The sequence below is a fragment of the Grammomys surdaster genome, unplaced genomic scaffold (genome assembly GCF_004785775.1).
Source record: "Grammomys surdaster isolate TR1022 unplaced genomic scaffold, NIH_TR_1.0 126131, whole genome shotgun sequence".
NCBI classification, from domain to species: Eukaryota; Metazoa; Chordata; class Mammalia; order Rodentia; family Muridae; genus Grammomys; species Grammomys surdaster.
This window is the reverse complement of record NW_021620939.1, coordinates 441,249-462,116: the sequence shown is the minus strand read 5'-3', so window position 1 is coordinate 462,116 and position 20,868 is coordinate 441,249. Positions and strand designations below refer to the sequence as shown.

The following is a 20,868-nucleotide window of genomic DNA, read 5'->3' as shown; positions in this document are numbered from 1 at the left end:
ACACACACACACACACACACACACACACACACACACACACACACACACCACGGGTTACACTAGTGCCTTTGCTCAGAATCTGTGGACATGGAGTTGGTATCTCTGCAGGGTACTAAGCACAGGCCATCAGATGTTGCTGTGTGTGGTATGGAGAAAGCTTTGTTTTTATTCTTTTTAAGTCATTTGCCCTTTTCCATCTGGATGTCCCAGGACTCTTTTTTTCCCTTGATGTTTACTAATTTTTCCATGATGTGTCTAGAGATGCAGTTTAACGTTTCTATGGGGCATTTTCCAGCCCTAGCATCAAGAAACCCATCTTTCATCTGTCTCTGAAAGCTCTGGTGTGTTTTGGGTGGTCTCTTCTCCACATACTGACATATGTGTCTTGTCATGCACACGAGACAGCCTTATGTTGAAGATTCTGTGAGTCTCTTCTGCTGAGGCTATTTCTTTACCTCCTTCACAACTCTTCTTAAATTTTCATTCAGTTACGAGGGGAACTAGGGATAGAAACAGAAGTAAGAATTCCTTCTGACTGTCCCACAGATTGTGTCCTTTCTGCTACACTCTCAGTTGGCTACATTAATCTCTACAGAAGCCCAGCCTTATCCATGATCTGAGGAGGTTTATAAGGCATTCAGTGCTCTCCCATATTTAGCTATATGTTTTGCTATGTGGTCTGTTAATTTCTGTTGTCACCTTGATGAGCTCTAGAGTCAGGAGGACGGGGAGACATGGACCTCTTAGCTCTATGTGGGAGATTCTCTTTATGATGTTAGTTGATATGAGAAGGCCTATTTTAACAGTAGGTGGAACTAAACCCTGGGATAGGAAATTCTGGAATGTATAAATAGAAAAGTGAGCAGAAGCCAAGCATGCATGTGTTTGCTCTTCTCTTTTTGATTGTGGAGTCAATGTGAACAGTTGCTTCAAGCTCCTGCCATTTTGACTCCCTGCCGTGATGGATTATGCCCCTGAACTGTGAGCTAGAATAAATCTTTTCTCCCTTAAGTTGCTTTTGTCAGTGTGTTTTACCACAGCATCAGGAAAAAGAAATGGCGTCAGGGATTGTTGGCTGGAAATGTTTCAAAGTGACCACAATCCCCCTTCTCAAATACACTTTCAAGCCATGATGTCAAGGTACATCATGGTACCTGTTCACTTGAGAATAAAAGATTTTCCTCAGCAGGTCCTTCCAAATAGTTCTAACTTTTGCTCCATTTTTGTTTGGGCCAAACATTGTGTGTGTGGGGGGTGGGGGGTGGGGGGAGGCCATCTTGGTTGGTAATCTGAATGCATGGAGCATGCTCATTGCTCACCTCGCTTAACTTCCAAACAAGAATGATTGCTTTGGTGACATCATCCTTTAAGGAGTCTCAAGGGCTGTGGGGAGGGGCAGAGGGTAGCCATAATGCAGGGTCAGAGTGTGGCCTGTGCTCTCAGTGCTTGCCTTAGGGTTGATGGATAGTGTTCACATGTTTATTGGGACAGTGTGGAATCAGTGTAGACGATAGAATGTAATCAGACTGTGGAAGCCCAGCCACTGTGTCTCTACTGCATACCCAAGAGTCCATATGTCACAGGACAGGGCTGAGAGAGCTGGGAGATGTATACAGACACTCTGAGAAGAGAGGAAGGAGCAGGAAGAATAGTCAAGCTCTGGGATTCTCATCCCAGGGCCAAGGTGTGTAAGGAAAAGAGGCCATCTTTGCCTGGCCCTCACACTCTGCCTCTATGGCCACTGCCCTCTCAAACACTCAGCCACATGGCTCAGATTCATTTAACTTTGGCAGGGTGCCTATCTTATTTCCAAACATTTTCTTCTTCCTAGAAACTGCCCCCAGCTTCCCTGGTAACCAGGAGCTAAACTTACATTGGCAGCAGTATTTCTTCTTGGGTGTGGATTTAGCACATTGTAAACACTAGAAGTTAACATTGACTCAACACCATATCAGGCAGGAGAGTTTACTTCTGCTACCGTGTGTGTGTGTGTGTGTGTGTGTGTGTGTGTGTGTGTGTCAGCCTTACTCCTTTGAAACAATCTCTCAGTAAACCCAGAGTTAGGCTGGCAGCAGCAAAACCTAGATATTCTCCCATGTCCACTCTTCACAGTGCTAGGATTATAGGCATGCTTGTGGTCATGCCTGGCTTTTTACACAATGCTGGGGATTTGAACTCAGGTCCTCATGCTTATATTCCTAACCACTGAGCTCTCTCCAGCTCGGAATTCTGCTACATTTTAGTGATCTGATGAATAAAACCATTCTGAGAGTAGAGGGTGGAGTGGTATGTCCAGTGGGTAGGAGAGAAGATATACAGAACCAGAGTACCCTTTCTGCTTGAGGATAGAGGTCAGAAAGGAGATAGAGGTAGTGTAAAAAGGAGTGAAGCCCTACCGTAGGGTAGCATTGGAAAGATCTGGAGATCTTCCTTTCTCTTTTTTTGCAAAGGTAGGGCCTGACCAGTTCTATCACCTGGAGGTTCCTGCTTAACCCTCAGCTATGTGGTCTGCAGGGGAGGAGTGAGACACTGGCAATGTTAGCCCCATAAGATATAGCTGGGTCCAGTGATTATAAAGGGAGGAGGGGGCTGCAAAGAAGCCACTGGGAATGGACATGACCTTGAGTTATGGCTTAGGGTCTACAGACCAGCTTGCCTTGAATTTTGGAGAACTGTGAGGCTTTCCAAAAGGGAGTCTTCCTGTTCTGTCTTTACTATAATCAGTGATGCTGACAGACACAAGGTTAAGGTTGAATATTTCTGAGGGAAAAGCTGCTTCTGGTAAGAAAGCCTCACACTCTGGGTGGACTGAGAAATGTCCTGGCACACTCCACAGTGACAGCCTGTGTAGGCCCCAGATTTCACATAGGTATAAATCACCCACTCTTTTATAGGTTATTATAACTATTTCTTTCAGGCTTTGCTTTCTGGTTTTATTTTCCTTTCTTTTTATTTAATAGGCCTCAGGAGAGTGGGAATTGCTGGTCATAGTCAATCACCAGGTTTACATCTCTGTCTTCAGGGACGAAAGGACCTGGGCTGCTGCGGGTGTATGTGGGAGTGGGAGTGGAGTGTGTTAGAAGCTCCCCATCCAGCCCCGTTCGATTTGTGCATGGCGATCCATGCCTGCCCCTTTGCATTTTGCTTACGGAGTCCAGTAGTGTCTTTCTTTGGGTTGACAGCAGCTCTGGCTTCCAGTTTCCATGCTAACCTTGGTGTGGTAGGGTGCCTGCACCATCCTCCTTCATATTGTTAAGCATCTTGGTCACTGGAATCCCCAAGATCCCCCGGGGCTCACTCCTGACCCAGTGGCTTTTGACATATACCCTACAAGGCAGGCAGCAGTCCTGGGAAGATGGTGCACATTTCCAAAGCAGTGATCTTTCAGCCTGAATGAACTCGAAAATAGCCTGGAGCCTTCATATTTTATTAGCATATATTGATTTTTTTTCTAGGAGTCTGGCTTCATAATGACATTTTCTTATAAGTATATCATATTCGTTGGCCAAACTCACCTCTTCCCACTTTGTCCTTTCCTCCCTATCCCTCTCCTCATGAAGAATGATGGCAAAGAGACTGCCGTGGACTAGAGGTACTTTAGAGAATGATCAAGGAAGAGCTTTCTGAAGAGGTAACACCTGACCTGGTCACTTTGAAATGCTCTTGGCTAAGAGTCCATTTTCAATAAAACGCAGATATGAAGAATAAAAGTGTGAACTCCAGATGGGGAAGTGGGTGGGTTGGGCTCAGACTCTCTCCTGGATGATGTCTTACAATTAAACCGGCATTAGAAAACTCAGCGTGGGCTGAGGTTTACTCGTGAATCAGGGCATCAGTGGCTGAAATGAAGTAATGGTACACATGATAACACCCACCACTGCTCCGACTGGTGTGTGCCGAAGGCAATTGGTAATGGATTCAGCTGGAAGAGAGCCAAAGTTGAGGAAAACCACCACCTCTCCTCTGGTACCCAGGGCCTGTAAGAGGCAAGATCAAGCCAGCAGCAGGCTGCCTTGAAGATGGCCCAAGTCAGCTCAGTAGTACTGTCATGGCTACTGAGACCCAGGCTGTGTAGCCTCTCACTTGTTAAGAAGATTGTATTTCTTCTCCTTCAAGATCAAAATATGACTGCCCCTCAGCGACTCTTCCCTTATAGATGCTGGACAGACTTATTCCTTAGGATGCTGGCCAGGAGGATTCTCTTCCTCCAGAGATTCCCATACTGCCTTCCCACTGGCCTTTGCTTCAGCCCCCACTCTCACTCCAAACAGCATCCTTTCTGTCTCTAAGCATCATCTGGAAATTAACGGGAGAGAAGGAGGCAGAATTGGCAGCCTCCTTCCTCAGGCAGAATGGGAAAGATTGTTTAAATTTAGGCCTCACCCTCCCAGAATGAAAACAAGTTATTTTTATGCGAGTCAGTATTTGTTATTGAATTAAATATAAGTACAGGGCACTTCTCCTAATTTATAACTCAGTGTGGGTGCCGAGGGCCTGCGTCATCCTTCCCGCCTGCACCGGCCAGGCAGCTTCTCGGCTTCCCACCCCTCTGTGCTCATCTGTCTTGGTTGTCTGTCCCAACTTTGTCAAATGTAATGTGAAAGAAAGGGAAATTAAAGGAAAACAAAAGAGATATTTTTTTCCAAGTGGCAAAATCAGATTTATCCTACGGTAATTAAATGTGTAAGAACAAAAGATTACAAATAATGTGTGTGTGTGTGTGTGTGTGTGTGTGTAGTGAAACAGAATAAATCATTATTTCACAGGCAGCCAGAGCCCTCTGATGAATCTTAAATTCAGGTGCTTATGTGGCAGAGTAGGCAGGGGAACCATAGGGAGCTTTGTTTGCCTGGGCCTGTTGGCTCTGTGCCTTCAGCTTAGCACCTGTTTTAGAAGCTCATCACTTTAGTGCTCGAGATAAGGGAACAGGGCAGGCCACTCCCTGATGTGACTGGTAGAATTCCACATCATTTTCTGTCTACTCTCCTTTCTGTAGAACCCTCACCCAGCATGGTCTCAGTGTTGTTGGCAAGGTTCCTGCCCCTGGATACTTACTAGTCTTTTTCATTTTCTGTCCCACCCATTGGAAGCTGACTACACTAGGGTCAAGGATAGTATCTTCATTGTGACATTTTTGGATGTTTACCACAGGGCCTTGTCTACTGTGTCAGTTCATCAGTGTTTATTAGATGAGGTGGAGGGAGGAGCCCAGTAGGCACTGTTATACACCCATATGCATTTAGGTCCATTACTGGGCTCTGTCATTACTGTTGATGTGAATGCCAAGGATGCAAGTACATTTATTTATGGACCTAAAGCCTAGACTTTGAGGTGGGTGTCTTGAGAACCCCAGAGAGGATGGGAGAACATAAGAAGCAGTGAGAGTTCATGCTCAGCCTGAGCCATGAACGTGGGTGGTTCTTTGATGTACAGGTAAATGCCCACCTCTTAAGCAGGTCCTCAGGGGATTAGATTCCAAGGGGAGCTGGCTGTCATCCCATCTTCCACACTCTGCCTCTTTTAGACCCACAGCAGTACAACTATTTCAAGGTACAGTTCTGCTGAGTGCCAAGGGAAGCATGTGGTACTATCCTGGGGATATTGAGCAAGGGCTAACCTCTAGGGGTCACTTTCCTGGATAGGAAGCTCAGGGTGGCCTACTGCTGCTCCTCCTCCTCTTCTGGGACCTTGCTGATACTATGACATCATTCAGTTTTGGCCTTCCTCCATCTTTGCCTTCCTCTTTGAAGAATAAGTTCTCATGTTATCTTCTTCTTCTTCTGGGCCCACAATGATCCCACCCCCCTTTGTTTATTTGTTGTTTATGTCTTGCAACAAGATCTATCTCCCTCTTTTTTCATCAGCTGACCTGAAAGTTACCATATAGGCTAGCCCTGAAAGTGTGGTGATGCTTCTGCTTCTGTCTCCCAAATGGGATTGCAAAGCATAACCTCACCCAGCTCCACTTCTTGAAGAACCCCTGACTTCTGTGATATCTTCCTAGCTTTCCAAAGACCTCAGACTCCCTCAACATATCCAGCAGACTCTGATCTCCTGTTTACACCAGTAGCTATGACCCCATGCTGAGGTCCTTCTTCATACACCTTTTCTAATCCATGAACATCATGAGACATGGCCATCATCTTACTCCCTTGGTGACAAACAGCCTGGCTTTGTAGCTGTTGAATGGATACAAGGACCATGTCCTCTGCAAAAGCAGTTTACTGACCTTCTTTGTGACACAACTGACCAAAACCTATGTGTGGCGGTCTCATTTGCTCCTTGTGGCTTGGTAGGAATGGGTCTTACCAGATGATGGAATACAGGGTCAGGAATTACAGGTTGAAGAGAGGCCACAGGAAGAAGAATAGGAATGGAGGCCACAGCGGGAGGTCTGTATGTAGGCCATGTGCATTCACAGTGACTTCCCTGTCAGTGACTTCACCATCACAGCCATTAAGTGGGCTCTGAGTGTCACTTTCCTCCTGCATAAGAGGTGTCGAAGGTGGGTGTGGCATCTGGAGACCTGAAGTCACATCAAGCTTTTCTTCCCATTGGATTCCAGGCAACTGATAGAAGAAAGAGAGTCTGGGCTTATAGCTTCAGAGGGAGAGCCCATGACTGTCATGGCAGCAGGTAGGCAGTCTTTGGTCTTCAGTTGTTCCTCACTAATATAATAACCACATTGTACAAAAAGACCTTCATCAGCCTAAACCCTAAATCAGCTGCAACATTTATGCAGCTGTGGATGGCTGAGTGAGAATGGCATCCATAGGCTCACATTCGAATATCAGGTCCCTAGGGTAGAACATTTTGGGAAGGATTAACAGGAATGGTTTTTGTTGGAGGAGGTGTGTCAAGAAGGTTTCAAAAGCCCATGCTGTCTCTGTTTCTCTCTCTCTCTCTCTCTCTCTCTCACACACACACACACACACACACACACACAAATACACACACACATTGTCTCAACATGGAAACTTTCAGCAGCTGCTCCAACACCATACCTGTCTACCTGCTGCTGTGCTTCCCACCACGACCCACAGTCATGGGTTCACTCTCTGAAACTATAAGCCCATAAACTTTTTACTCTATAAGCTGCCTTGATCATGGATGGTGCCTTATCACAACAATAGAAAGGTCACAACAGAAGTCCTTGGTAGGGCTTGAACTAGTGAGAGGCTCCCACAGGAGTTGGGGGCCTTTGAAAATGTCTCCCCATGAGAACACAGGCAAAGCAGACACCAGCCTTTCAAAGAACTGTGTTGTCATTATTCACCTTTTTCTGGCCAATATTCATCTTCTCTGTTGATGAATATTTCAAGAAAATACTATTTTTCTAATATAGAAGGGAAGCAAGCCTGTTGTAAGAAACATGGAAAACATGGGAAATATAAAGCATAGAAACTGCCCTGAAGTGCCACCCTCTGAAGAATGTCTGCCAGCCCTTTGGTGTATTTCATTTCAGCACTGTGTGTGCATGGGATCATATTGTCAGCAATTTTACATCCCTCATTCACTGAGCATTACACTGTGATCATTTTCCTTGTCATTAAATTTATTTGAAAACATCATTTTTAATGGATGCATAATATTCAATCTTGTGGCTGATCCATAATTTATTTAGTCATTTCTCCCTTTTTGAGCATTCCATTTCTTTCTAATTTGTGGGTATTACAAATACTTTCAGATAATGCTGGTATGGGCATCCTCACAGGTCAACGGGTACTTTCGCTCTCAGTTCTATAGGACTTTGAATCCTAGAAGTGAACTGGAAAGGATTTGACAACAGCAAACTGCCAAGTTGCTTTTCAGGGTGTACAGATGAAGACCTTGTCACTACAGGAGATGAAAGTGTCTCTGTTCCCACATTTACACTGAGAATACTGTGTCTTAAGCTTCTGCTAACTCAATAGAGTGAACTCTTGCTAGACAGCTTTTGGTCATTTATTGTCTGTTCATTGACTTTTGCCTAAATTTTCAATGACATATCAGTATTTCTCCCAGTTGGTCATTTGCCATTAAATTTTTTTTATAACAACTTTATTGAGAAATAATTCATATAACATATAATTCACCTATCAAAGTGTACAATTCAGTGCCATTTAATATATACACAAGACCTTAAAACCATCATTACACTCCACTTCAAAGCAGTTTCATCCTACCCAGAATGAACCCATACCCATTAATAGTTACCCCTCAATTCCTATTGACTCCTCCCCCACACCACCCCCATCCCTAAGTAGCTGCCAATCTCCTCTCTGTCTGCATGGATTTCCCTACTCTGGGTAATGCATATAAGGAGAATCAGGCAATGTAGGGTCTTTTAAACTGGTTTGTTTTATTTCAAGCTATCTCATACCTCAGAACTTCAATCTGCCTATTTATATTTTCTGTGGTGTGTGTGTGTGTGTGTGTGTGTGTGTGTGTGTTTGTGGGCATGTGCACATGTGCATATGAGTATGGCCAAGTGTATACCTTCCACTTTTCTCTCTGCTGCTGCTGTACCATGCCAGTGGGCCCAGAATCATCCTCCTAGGTCTCCCTGTAGGAGTACTCAGACTAAGGATGCATGTGCTACTTCATCCAGCTTTTGAGTGGGTTCTGGAGATTCAAACTCAGAATGTCAGGCTTGCAAGACAAGCCCTTTATTCACTGAGCCATATTACAGGCCCTCCTGTGATTATTAATAGCAGAAGTTTTGACTTTTTAGGTCCTGGCTGTTTTGAGCATTCATTTTGTAATCTACGCCTTCCCTGGGCTTTTAATGCTTAGTGTGTCCTTCAGTTAAATTTACAGCTCTACTTTCTGCTGTGCTATAAAAGAAAAGCCTAATGCTTTGTTAAAACATTAGAATAATTAAGTCACAAAGCCATGCATGGATACAGTCCTATTTTAAAAGGCTTTAGCTTTTGCACTGACTCCTCTGCCCACCTGGCATGTGTAGTAAACAGTAGTAGGGTGAGAAACTGATTCTATTTATTCCCCAGAGCCAATTGTCCTAGTGCATCTGCTTCTACTGCCTTCTTTGTAATTTATTAAGTTCTTAAATGTGCCTGGGTTCCTTTGGAGACTTCTGTTCCAGTAGTTCGTTATCAGTGATCTGCACAGGGTCAAGTTTTGAATTCTAACAGCTGTAAAATAGGAAAGCAGAGCTTCTGCTGAGAGGAACTTCCCCTCCCTCCCTCCCTCACCCCTTCTTCTGTTTCAGCCCTAGAGCATTCTTTTCACCTGATCTTAGGGATCTTTTGCCTTGGCTCCCTTTTGCTTTTTTGATAGTAATTTCACTGTGTGCTTTAAAATTGTATGTTCATTTGAGAGTTGATTTCATTCAGTCTTCCAGTAAATATGTGTCTCATTTTTGCCAAACCTCATTTTCTGTGTTTTATTATGTTCTTAACTTTTTTTTTCATGTCTGCACCACCATGCGGGGCGATGTGGGTGCCTTTGATTGCTCCTGATGTCTTTTACTGCTATTGTGAGTGGATTTAAAAAACTAGTTATTTCTGGTCTTACACAAAGTCTCCTCTCCCCCATAACAGTTCACTTTTCTGAACTCTGTTTTCTAATTATAAGGTATTTCCAGGCTGGTTCCTTGTAGTTTCTGTGTCTCTAATCATACTGTCTGAAGCGATGATCATTCCTTACTTCCTTTCGAATGGTTCCATCTCTCAATTCTGTTCCATTTTGGATTGCTTTGGCCTGATCTTCCCAAAGAAGGAAAGGCATCAGTGAGAGGGGAAAAGCTCATTTTCCCTCTGATTTTAATGAAACGGTCTCTCCATTAATAATGGTATATGTTTAAAACAGAAAACTAGGGGAAACATACATTCCTTGAACAAATAGTGAAGAAAATCATATTATGTGTGTTTTGAGGTGAACACATTACTTTCTTGTTGACCAAGTGACAGGAATATAAGTATTTATATTTGTGGAACTATAACTTCAAGCTTAGAGCTGCCTTTAGCTCGTTGGAGTTGATCAGTTTTTGCATTGCGTTTGGCCCACTGCACTCATACTTAGATGCACACATATATGCTCATATGTAAGCATTGCTCCTTCCTTAGCCATGTTGACACATTTTGGTATGAGATTATGTCTTAACCAGAAAGTGAGCTAGAGAAAAATTTATATACTTTAGTGTAGCCATCAGTTAATATAGCATGGAGTTATCTGTTATTTAAATGTTTGAAAACTCCCACTTGTAAAGCCAGCCAGCCTTGGGCTGGTTCTCTGATGCATATGGTTTGGTAGGTCTTGTTTTGCCCTTGGAAATGACCTCTTAAGGTTTTCATTTTTTCTGTGTCACACTTTGACATTTTTCATTTATCCAGAAAACTGTGGACGTGGTTGAGATTTTCCCACTCTTTGTACGGGCTATGTAGAGATGTCTTTAAACCCAAGAGGGAAATACTGTGTTTCTGGTTGTCCTCCCCTTTCTTGCTAGCTGCTCGTTTCTTACTGGTTACAGTAATAATAGAAAGACAGTTGCATTTATGTGGGGGTTACCTCCTACCTCCAGCTGTTCTCTGCTCATATCCCTCATGCAGAGCGAGCACTGCGCGGGGTGGAGTGTTTCTTCCAATGCTGCTGCTGTAGTGTCAGGATCCACGCATTTTTGAAATGTCTTTGTTGCTCCACATATAAAGTGTGTTGGTTGAGTATAAATGTTTGGGCATCGTTCTTCTGCAAATCCAGTAGACACGGTCCAGACTCTTCTCTTCACACCTTTCTATTGATACGTGATGAGAAGGTAGTTCATCTCTGGTTGTTTATGACCTCCTCCCCCCGTCAAAACAAAACATGAAAATCCAAACAATAAAGGACAAAAACACCAAATCAAAACAAAAATTTTGAGCCAAGGTCTCTCTCTGGAGCTCACTGATTTCACTAGAGCAGGGGCAAGCCAAGAGCCCCTGGGGTCCTCCTGTCTCTCTCTGCCTCCCAAGCACTGATCACAGATGTGTGTATTCAATTACTGATGTGCATACTGGATTACAGATGTGCATACCCATTTACAGATGTGCATGTATGATCACTGATGTGCATGCTTGATTACATACTTAATATGCATACTTGATTACATACTTGATGAGCATTCCTGATTTTGGATGTGCATATCTGGCTTTGAATATAGGTACCAAGGATCTGAATCCAGGTCCTTAGGCTCCCATGTCAAATACTTTACCTACTGAGACATTTTTCTAGCCCTTCATTTTCCTTTTTCCTCTTATCTAGATACTCACTGATTTTTAAGTCCTTAAAACTAAACAATATTACAGTATTCAAACTCAGTGTATTACATTTTGTTTCTCTCTCTTTCCCTCCCCCTCACACCCCCTTTCCCTCCTGTGTGTGTGCGTGTATGTGTGTGCATGTGTGTTTGTGTGTGGTAGAGGAAAGGCAGAGGAGCCACTAGTACATTTGATTGTGAAATTTGATGGAGAAACACATTCATATTGTCTAAAAATAGAAACTAGGTCCTGTGTGTAGTGACTGGGTTTTCCTATCCTCAGCACTCCTGGGCTTTTGTCTGGAGAAGTCTGTTCTAGATAATGCCCTGCACATCTTAAGATATTTAACAGTGTCTCAGACCTCTACCAATTAGATGACACTAACCTCTATGCCCTCAGATGAGAGCCAAGTTATCTCCAGACATTCACTGTGAAGTGTTTCCAGGGTGGAGTAGGATTGGAGGAGTTTTTCCCAAATCATCCTTTTTTGAAAGTCAACAACGGGAACAAGGTCTGAGGGATCCTTTTCTACATACAGCTAAGACAGCACCAAGTCTTTCTTCTGCTTGACTTTATGTTCGAGGCCAAGGGGAAAAAAAAGAAAGGAAGAAAATGGAGAAGGAGGAGGAAGAAGAGGAGGAAGAGGAGGAGGAGGAGCAGGAAGAGGAGGAGAAGGCTCTATGAAAACTGCTCCCTGTGTTTTGGGGTTCCACTCCTGTGGCTTTATAATTGGCAAAAATTCCTCAAGATTTCATCATGTGTCAAGCTCTATAGTCTTTGTAGTAGCTTTTGAGGTTTTATTTCTAGTTTTTACTGATGTGTTAGTGGGAATCTGGGAGGCACAGCGTCAGGCATTACTGTATAACCACCATTTGCTATCAGTCTCCATTGTTGTGAATTTTCTCACCCTGCACCCTTTTATACTGGGTCTTTAAACGACAATCCCTGTTTCTGTGGGGAACATTTTTAATGTATCTGTTGGTGTTTCTGGTCATTCTCCCAGGCAAAGGCCATAACTCAGAATGGCCAATGAAGTGGTTTATTGTGGGCTGCCCCGTGAAAGGGCCTCTCTGCAGCCTTAAGTTCACATGGTCAGCACTTCTAGTTGCCAAGCTATGCCAGACACACGGTCTCAGCACACAGCAAGGTGAGCTGAGCCCTTAGGCTCTGGTCTGCACCTAGTCCACTCCAGAATCTAACTGGAAATCCTCTGTAAGCACAAAATGTCAGACAGAATCCATTGGGTAGTATGGTGGGAGGACCCCGTGGTTGCAATGATTACTTTGTTCAAATTCATCAGAGAGACTTGGAAAAAATATCAAAATGATTCCTTTCTATGGCTGTGTATTTTTTAAAAGTGCCCTAACATGGCTGTGGTTGTACCAACTTCTACTTCTATTTTAACCCCAAACAGGTATTTTCTAGCTAACCCATGAAACCTGCTATCTATGATACCTTCTCTACTTCATTCTATAGAAAAGGAAACAGACAGCTGTCACCCCTGTACAGGGTAGATGTTGGTGCCCAGCCAGAGAAAAGCAGGTGTCTGGCATTCCCTTTAACCCCATGCCAAGGGGCTGTCTGGTACTCTGCTCTTTTATGCGCAGTGGGCCTGCTTGTAGGAATGGGGGCTTTTTCTTTATTATTGTCCTAGTAATGGAATAAAAGAATTCCGTGAGAGTTCTTTTAAAAGGAAAAGACAACAAAAACAGCAAAACAGTTTCTTGTTGCTTTTCCCAGCCTGTCCTATTCCTCAGCCCTTTATCTGGTCCTTGCGTCTGTAAGCATCTAAATTGTGTGACGACAACGGGCATCAGTTTAAATGCTGGTGTCTTCTGACTCCCTTGATGGTGCTGAGTGGGGAGGGATTCATTCCCTTATTTTGTCCTCTCTGTGTTCTCTCCCTTTTCTGACTATCTATCGCTGTATCCATTATTCTTATTTGTTCTGTTATTTGTCTACAATATTTTGATTTTTACATATGAGTTTCTGACACTTATGTATGTGTAATACAGAATGTATGTTCATTTTGTTTGTCAAATGTGTATAAATGTATATTTATAGATTTATGTAATTAACCTTGTGGTTAAATCCATAATTATCTTGAGATTATCATATTCATGCAACTATTTTTCATTACTGAGCCATGTAGAGTTATATGGTTATTTGCTTTTATATATTCTTCCATAAAAATTGAGTTAATCATTTCCTACTTTTTTTATTCATTTAATTTTCTACCTATTATTATTATTATTTTTATATATACAAACTCAGTTGGTTCAGAAATAACCAATGTCATCTTCCAAGTGCCTGGATGGTTCAGAAGACTCACCTCAGGTGACCCATCCCCGCCCACAGTCACACTTGGGCTCAGATCTCATTTCCTGTCTTGCTGTATGTTATAATGTGGGTTAAGATCTGGAGGGAGGGCACTGTCATATCTGCCTTCTCTTTTCTCCGGAGTCTACGTCTTCATCTTTAATGGCTCATTCCTCTTTTAACTTGAGTGCATCCTTCAGAGATTTTTTATTTTTAAGTGCGCTTGGAAGGTACAGTCTGTATGTTCGCCCGTCTGAAGAGTCCATTACTCTGCTCTTGTACTCCAGATGTCTAGGAATGAATTCTGAGCTAAAATCCCACTCCTGGGAAAGCTGAAGGCACTGCTATGTTGGTGCTGCTGTGGGGATGTCCAGTAATAATCTGATTTTCCTGATTTTATGTTCGATTTGGCTTGACTTTTTTCTTTGAAAGATTTTAGTTCTCCTTGATCTATAAAAAATTTTTAAAAATGTACCTAGATACTGCATGGATAATTTTAGTTGAATGTCTTTCATTATGTTAGCATTAATTGTAACACTTTTGGGGAAACTTTGATTCCTTTTATCAGTTCTTTCTTTTGCTTCTTTAGTAGGTATGAAAATACTTATACTAATTTAAAAATCTCTCTCTTTTTTAGTTTTTAATTTATCTTAATTTTATTTTTTCTATTATTATTCTTATTATTTTGAGACAGGATCTTATATAGCCCAAGCTTTGGACTATGTAGCAAGCTGACAATTACTATGAATTACTAATTCTCTTGCCTGAATCTCAGAGAGTGTAGGCAAGCAGCATGACACACAGCAAGGTTGGGATTTATAGGCTATTTGCCTGTCTTCAGCTCTACCATACAATCATGGGGCTGCTGTGTTGTGTACTGGCTATTATCTATTTGCCTATGTCTGTTTTCATAAAGCTGTTCTTTTTTCCTGAGTGTAACATCTCGCTACCTTTCAGGGAAATAGTTTTCTCAATTTTAGGTATATCCTTCAGTTATCTGATTTGATATTTCCCATCTAGATCTCCTTCCCACTTGCAGAACTGCCTATGTCTTAAGGCAGGCTTAAACAAGCCTAAATGAGCATACAGAATGCTGGTTGTGGCATGAGGCACTGCAAGGTAATCGAAGGTCTGTGTGAGGGATTGGAACCTATGGATGGATGGATGCCATGGCCACTGCTGGGTGGCAGGATGGCAAGATGACCCATGACTCATTCTAGGTTAGAGAACCTAGAGCTCTTCCCTCAGAAGTTTTCCACTTCTCTGATCTCTCTAGTCACCTGAAATTTTGTGTGTGTTTCTGCAATGATGGAGAATCTCAAGCTCCCCTGGAGCACAGGGCACTGTGGCCATTCTTCAAAGCCATTGTCTACTCTACTCTTCCATGTGCTGAGTCTCCTACTTCTTTTTGCCTGGGAAGTAATTTAAATCCTTTCAACTCTACACTGTCATTTTAGTGAGGGTCCAGCAACAGGGAACATGTTTGAATCAGAGATTTGGATGTAGCTGACACTAATGCCAAATTTTCATCTTCTGCAAGATGGAAGCTGAACCAGTGAGGCAGGGAAGGGAATCCTTTCCTAACCACACAAAAAAGAATGAGAGTTGACAAGCTTGGAATATAGTGTCTTTCTTCTAATGTGACAATCAGGGATTATTTACTCTGAGTTTGACATAAAGGCAGAGGGACAGACTGAGAACTCAAAGCCAAGGTCACCTTGCAGACAGGGTAGCATAGGCCCCTGAGAAAGGTCACCTTTCCTTGGGAGCCCATGTCTTACATTCTTAGAACCATTGGAAACCAATCCCCTTTCCCCTCCCCCACCATTACCTGTCTGTAAAACCCTGCAAGAGTCTTACTAGGCAGCTGTGCAAGTTCCTATGCTCATTCACTAGTTCTCCATCCTCCTGGCCCTAGAGACAAGGTTTTCAGCCTCCTGGGACCTATGTCTGAGAAAAACAATGAACATGAGCTTTTGGGGGAGGGGGAGGCTCTAGGAAAGGAATCATCATTGCCTGAGAACCTACTGTGCACCAAGCTCACGCAGCATTAGGCATGCCACACAAATCTATCCTTCACCGTGGATTTTAATATCCTCCTAGGAAGATGGAGGCGGCGAGCCATCCTTGAGGATATCTAGGGAAATATACTTTTAAAGAGAAATTGCAGTTTCTGAATGCATTGTTTGCAAATGGGTTGAGAGGAGGAATCAGGAAATGAAGACCAATAAATCAACGATTTCCTGTGGCATCGAGACGACTCCATCCAAGTCCAGTGCTTGTCTGCTCCAGCTCCCCACGCACTCAGTAATGCGTCACAGATTCAGGGAAGGCTGTTGCCGGAAGGAGCCCTAGAGGTTCTAGTCCAGCTCCCACCTCTGCCCCCTCCCTGCACATCCAGCTGCAGAGGCGCTACTGTGCCGAACACAGTCCCTCGTAGTATTAGTGTCAAACCTTCGTCAATATTTAAACATTCATTATTCAGAACTTCTCTCTCTCTCTCTCTCTCTCTCTCTCTCTCTCTCTCTCTCTCTCCCTCCCTCCCTCCCTCCCTCCCTCCCTCCAGTAAAAGAAAAATAGGGTTAGCAACCGTATCCTGCATTCTTGAATTTCCACCAGAAAGAAATGAGCTACTTCAAAGCTGAGATGATTTATTGGATAAATATATATTTAGGTATTTGGGGACTTTAAATGTATATGATTTACTAGAGAAATAGGGGGCATCTTTCAGAATCCACTATACAGAGAAATATTGACACAATTTCGACTGTATATTTATATCTCTGATAAGTCAGCCTGCCTCCTTCAGACCTTCATGCTCCACTGAACATAAAATATGCACCTCCAGTCTGGGGAGGGCAAGGGGCAGTGGGCTTAAAAGTCCAGCCAGGTCTATCAAGAGGCTCTCAGAGGGGAGGTGCCTATGTGTCTCTGAGGCCGGACCAGGCTTCTGTGTGAGGCTGCAGCCTTTGGACTGTGTGTCTCTATAAACAGTTTCTAAATGCTATGAGAGACATATGCTGTCAGCTGGGGTGGGCATGGGGGCGTTGGAGGGGGGAGACCAGAGGCTAAAACCCCTGCTTAAAAACATGCAGCAATCTGGGCAGATGGATCCTGTAGGAACTGATAGTCAAGATATCTTGTACTTTCCTTACTAGACAAGATCTTAAGCTGCAGTAGCCACAGGGACCCTGGACAGGGAACCTGCCAAAGCATCTGTGGTGATTCCTCCTGGCAGCAGGTGCTTTCTGAGGTCCCAAGATGGGGGTTGTAAATATGGGAGCAGATGGGGAGGGGGCACCCCCATGAAGCTGACTTGCTAGTATGACAGCATCATGTCACCTGGGAGCTTTGGGGAAACCTCTCTCAAGTTAGGTCCTTGTCTGTAGGGCTTGAGTGACCAGAAGGAAGGAGGGTAGCTGATAGATTGCTGAGCACAGCTGAAGGCTACAGTTTCTCTATGACATCTGAGATTGAGAGACATTCTCAGTGCTCAGTAGCAACTAGGGCTAGAGTGAGTCCCCCCCGGGCTTACCCTGTTCCTGCTGCTAGCCAACCCTTGTATATTCCCAGAGCCTGTTCTGGACTTGCACACACTGCTTCTGTATTATGAGCTCATTCTTCTCACCCCATTATGGTTTGGAGTCATGTGGCTTTTTACTGGGGTTGAGGGAGGGTCTGCAACCCACCTGGAGCAAGAACAGGTTGTTCCAAACAGTCCTTCTGCCTTCTGCATTTTTCTCTCCTCCGAGAGGCTGTGTGGCAACCCGCCATCATCCCTGCTCCGGGCTCTGGGGTGTCCTTTGTCCACAGGGCTTTGTCTGCTGTCCCTTTCCCCTGAGAGGAACTGGCTTTTCACCTGGAGAGCTGGAAGTTCACTGCCTAGTGCCATAGAAAGGGAAGCCAGGCCTGTAGAGGAAAATAAGAAAATGCTCCTTATTCTAAGCCAGTATTTACAATAATTACATATGATGGTAAATGGAATTGGGAAAAGTGAATTACCTTTAATCAGGGGGTCCTTTATTCTTAAAGTACACCCTAGGGAGTGCGTCCTTGGCTAATTAGAGAAGCAAGCTGAAATTCAGTGTGCTGTGTGTTTCAGCCTGGAACCCCACCAGGACCCCGTTTACCAATGCAGTCCATCTCATGACCACTCCCAAGGGATCTGGATCCTACAGCTGGGAAAGGCCAGCAGTGGGAGACCTGCTGTCCACTGGCCTGTATTTTCTGCCACAGTAGATGTCCTTCCATAATGGGTAATCATCAGCCATCCTAAAAAGCCTCCTGAGCGTGTGCAGAGGCCAGGCAACCAGCCCATGGAGGTCTCTGTGTTTAAGAGACCAGCATTCTGCTTGGCCACCAACCGGAGAAGTCTGGCAGCAGAAGCAGTTGGTTCATGTGTCCTGCCAAAGTATCTAGTCTGGCTAGATTGAAAACTCCGAGGGAAAGAGTGTATCCAGGTATACAAGTCTTTTGTGCACTAAAAATACATTTAGATATATCTCTGTATTTCCATCATAATTCCCCCTGCTTCCCTCCCTCTTTCTGTCCCTTCCTTCCACTTTTCCATTTATTCACTGATTTCATAGATGTCTACCAAATACTTCCTAATAGCTGCCTGAATTTAGGGTAACTATTGAAGACAGAGCTGAGAAGCTGCTCCTGACACCCCAGGGGAACATCTTTGGGTGAAAAAGGCCCCGGAGGTTGTTGGCACGGGTTGGCATGGTGAAGCTCGGGGAGCATTATTTTAGGAGGTCTGGAGCCTCCTGTTCACACTGTAGCTCATGGTTAATGGATGACATCAGGCAAAGCAGACCAATGCTGCCCAGCTGCAAAGAAGAGACGGAGATAGATCCAGAGAATCTCTGTAACCTTGCAGGCTGAGCAGCAGTTTCAGGACATTTATCTATCATTCAACATTGATACTCTGTAATAGGTTGAACTTGCCATAGTGATACTCGATCAAGGAAGAAGAGGAACCAGTACATACTTGTCCGAACTGATCAGGATGGAGAGTGCGGATCCTGATGATCATTTTTTTTGCTGTTTAGCACCGTGTTCAGCTGTTTGTGGGTATTCTGCAGTTTGTAGGTTACTATGTCCTGAAATGACACGGGATGGGTATCCCCAGGATTGCATAGCTCAAGTGCTGCTGTTTCCTACATAGGCTAGGTCATCACACATGTAGGTTCTCCTGGCTCATACTGCAGTTGGTATCTCGGCCCCTCTTTTCCTCAGAATTGCTGCTTGGATTCAGGGTAGATCTTCCCACCTCCCTGATCAGTAGAGTTCCGTACTGACTTAGGACCTATAGAATCATAGGCTGTGCTGGCACATTGTGCATCTAGATTGAGATACCCAACTGTGAAGCCACAGGTGGGATTTGGAAGATACAGGCTTGCAAAGGTGACCAGTGGGGCTTAAATGTACAGTCATGGTATGGCCATTAGGGTAGCTTGCTGTTTCCCAGACTGATGAATCCAGACAATTCAAAATTCAGATGAATTCAAAATTCAGACAGATGAATCCAGGCCAAGTGGGCAGGAACAGAGCTGAGGGAATGGTAAATAGACCACAGACAAGAATGTGAATTGCTACTCTGTAATCGGACCTTCTCAAGATGGGAGAAGCAGGGAGAGGATGGGGGCATCTTGTCATGCGATGCAGCCACCCTCAGGCCAGGCTTAGCAATAAAAAAAAAATACACATGCTAAGGGGCTAGACCAAGAGCTGAGGCCTGGAAGCAAAACAAAGATTTTCAGCACAGCAAATTGCTCTGAGACTCAATCTCCTTACTCCAGATGCACAGGGAATGAGACATCTATCCCATGTTTCAAATCTCCACAAGGCAGGAGGGATGCTGGGATTAGACTCTGGCCTCTGGGGAGAATTTGATAGAATACTCCATGGTCTTGGCCTCAAAATTTGGGAACAGTTCCAGCCAGCGGGGAGCTGTCCCTTGGGGACAGATGTTTAGTGGGAAAAAAAAAAGCACTCCCTTCCTTCAGGTGTGTAAGAGAGAAAAATGACTGCTTTTGCATGAATTTGGCTTTTAAAGGTCATTGGTGTTACTTTCCAACATAAAGGATTTAGAAATCTTGTAGACCCAAGCTTTTTACTAACAGGGAAATGGAGGTCCAGACAGTGCATGTGATCGGTCCATCTAGATTTTTCTGTTTAGTGGGTATTCTGCAAACCTGGTGAAAAAGGGTGGTTGAACAAGTCAGAATGCTGTAGTGTGTCGGTGGCACACTTGGGCTTACTGTCTCATTGTGAACAAGGCATGAGGTACACAGGTGAAATATGGATTTCATACTTCCTGGTGTGTGTGTGTATGTGTATGTGCATGTGTGTGTGTGCATGCGTGTGTGTGTACACGAATGCATGTACTCCTATGTGTACAGATGCATTTGTGGAGGCCAGAGGTCAACATCTGGTGTCTTCCCCAGTCATTCTTTACATTGTTACTTGAGATAAGGCTTCTCACTGAACTTTGAGCTCACTTATTCAGCCAGCTGACCAATGATCTGTAGGGATCTTCCTGTCTCCACACCCCAGGTACTTGTATGACAGGACATGCTTAGTTGTCCTCAGATTTTATGTAGGTCCTGCGGAGCCAAACTCAGGTTCTCATACTGGTATACTTTACTGATGGAACAAACTCCCTAGCTCTGAGTCTCAGGGATTCTGAAGTTAAGGTTAAAATAATCGTTCCCTGTTCTCCTAGTCATTGTTCATCCTCTTTATGTCGTGGTCTTTGTCCAGGCTTGTCACAGACTTCTCATATGCCCCCTCTTACAGTCCTGCTCCTCTTATGATCCTCCCTGAAACAACGTGTGAGGGCTGAGTTAGTCATTTGCAACCCTAATGACTAGTCCCCACTTGGGTGACCTAGCCTGGCCAAGCCATGGTTATAAGTAACCCTGAGGCAGTAGCTACAAGCCTTCAGAGAACAATGTCACTGTCCTAACAGGTCACTCCTCTGCCCAGCCCCAAAGATAATTCGAAGGAGAGCTCTTTCTAAACCATAAGGCACTCTATCTATATTCGAAAGGCATTCTTCTTAGTAGCGTGAGGAGGAGAAATCCGCCTGAATCCTCACGATAACAATTTTACATCTATGATTCCTTCCCCTTCCTACAGCATTGGAATTTGATGGGGATTAGCAGTGGCCAGCTGCAGAATGCCAGAGCCCCTTAGGAAAGGCTCAGCCAGGACTTTACTTAATGAATACCTTCTTAGGGGATTTTCTTTTGTGACAAAAAAAAAAAAGTTCCACTGCCTGAGGCCCCTTCCTGGAGCTTCTGGGGTT

The 20,868-nt window shown here is 44.0% G+C and overlaps 1 protein-coding gene across 2 annotated transcripts in view; it reads left to right on the top strand.

Moving 5' to 3' along the window:
• Ephb1 (EPH receptor B1) overlaps positions 1–20,868 on the top strand; it is a 430,073-nt gene that overhangs the window by 203,752 nt on the left and 205,453 nt on the right. The gene's annotated exons all lie outside the window — the stretch shown is intronic.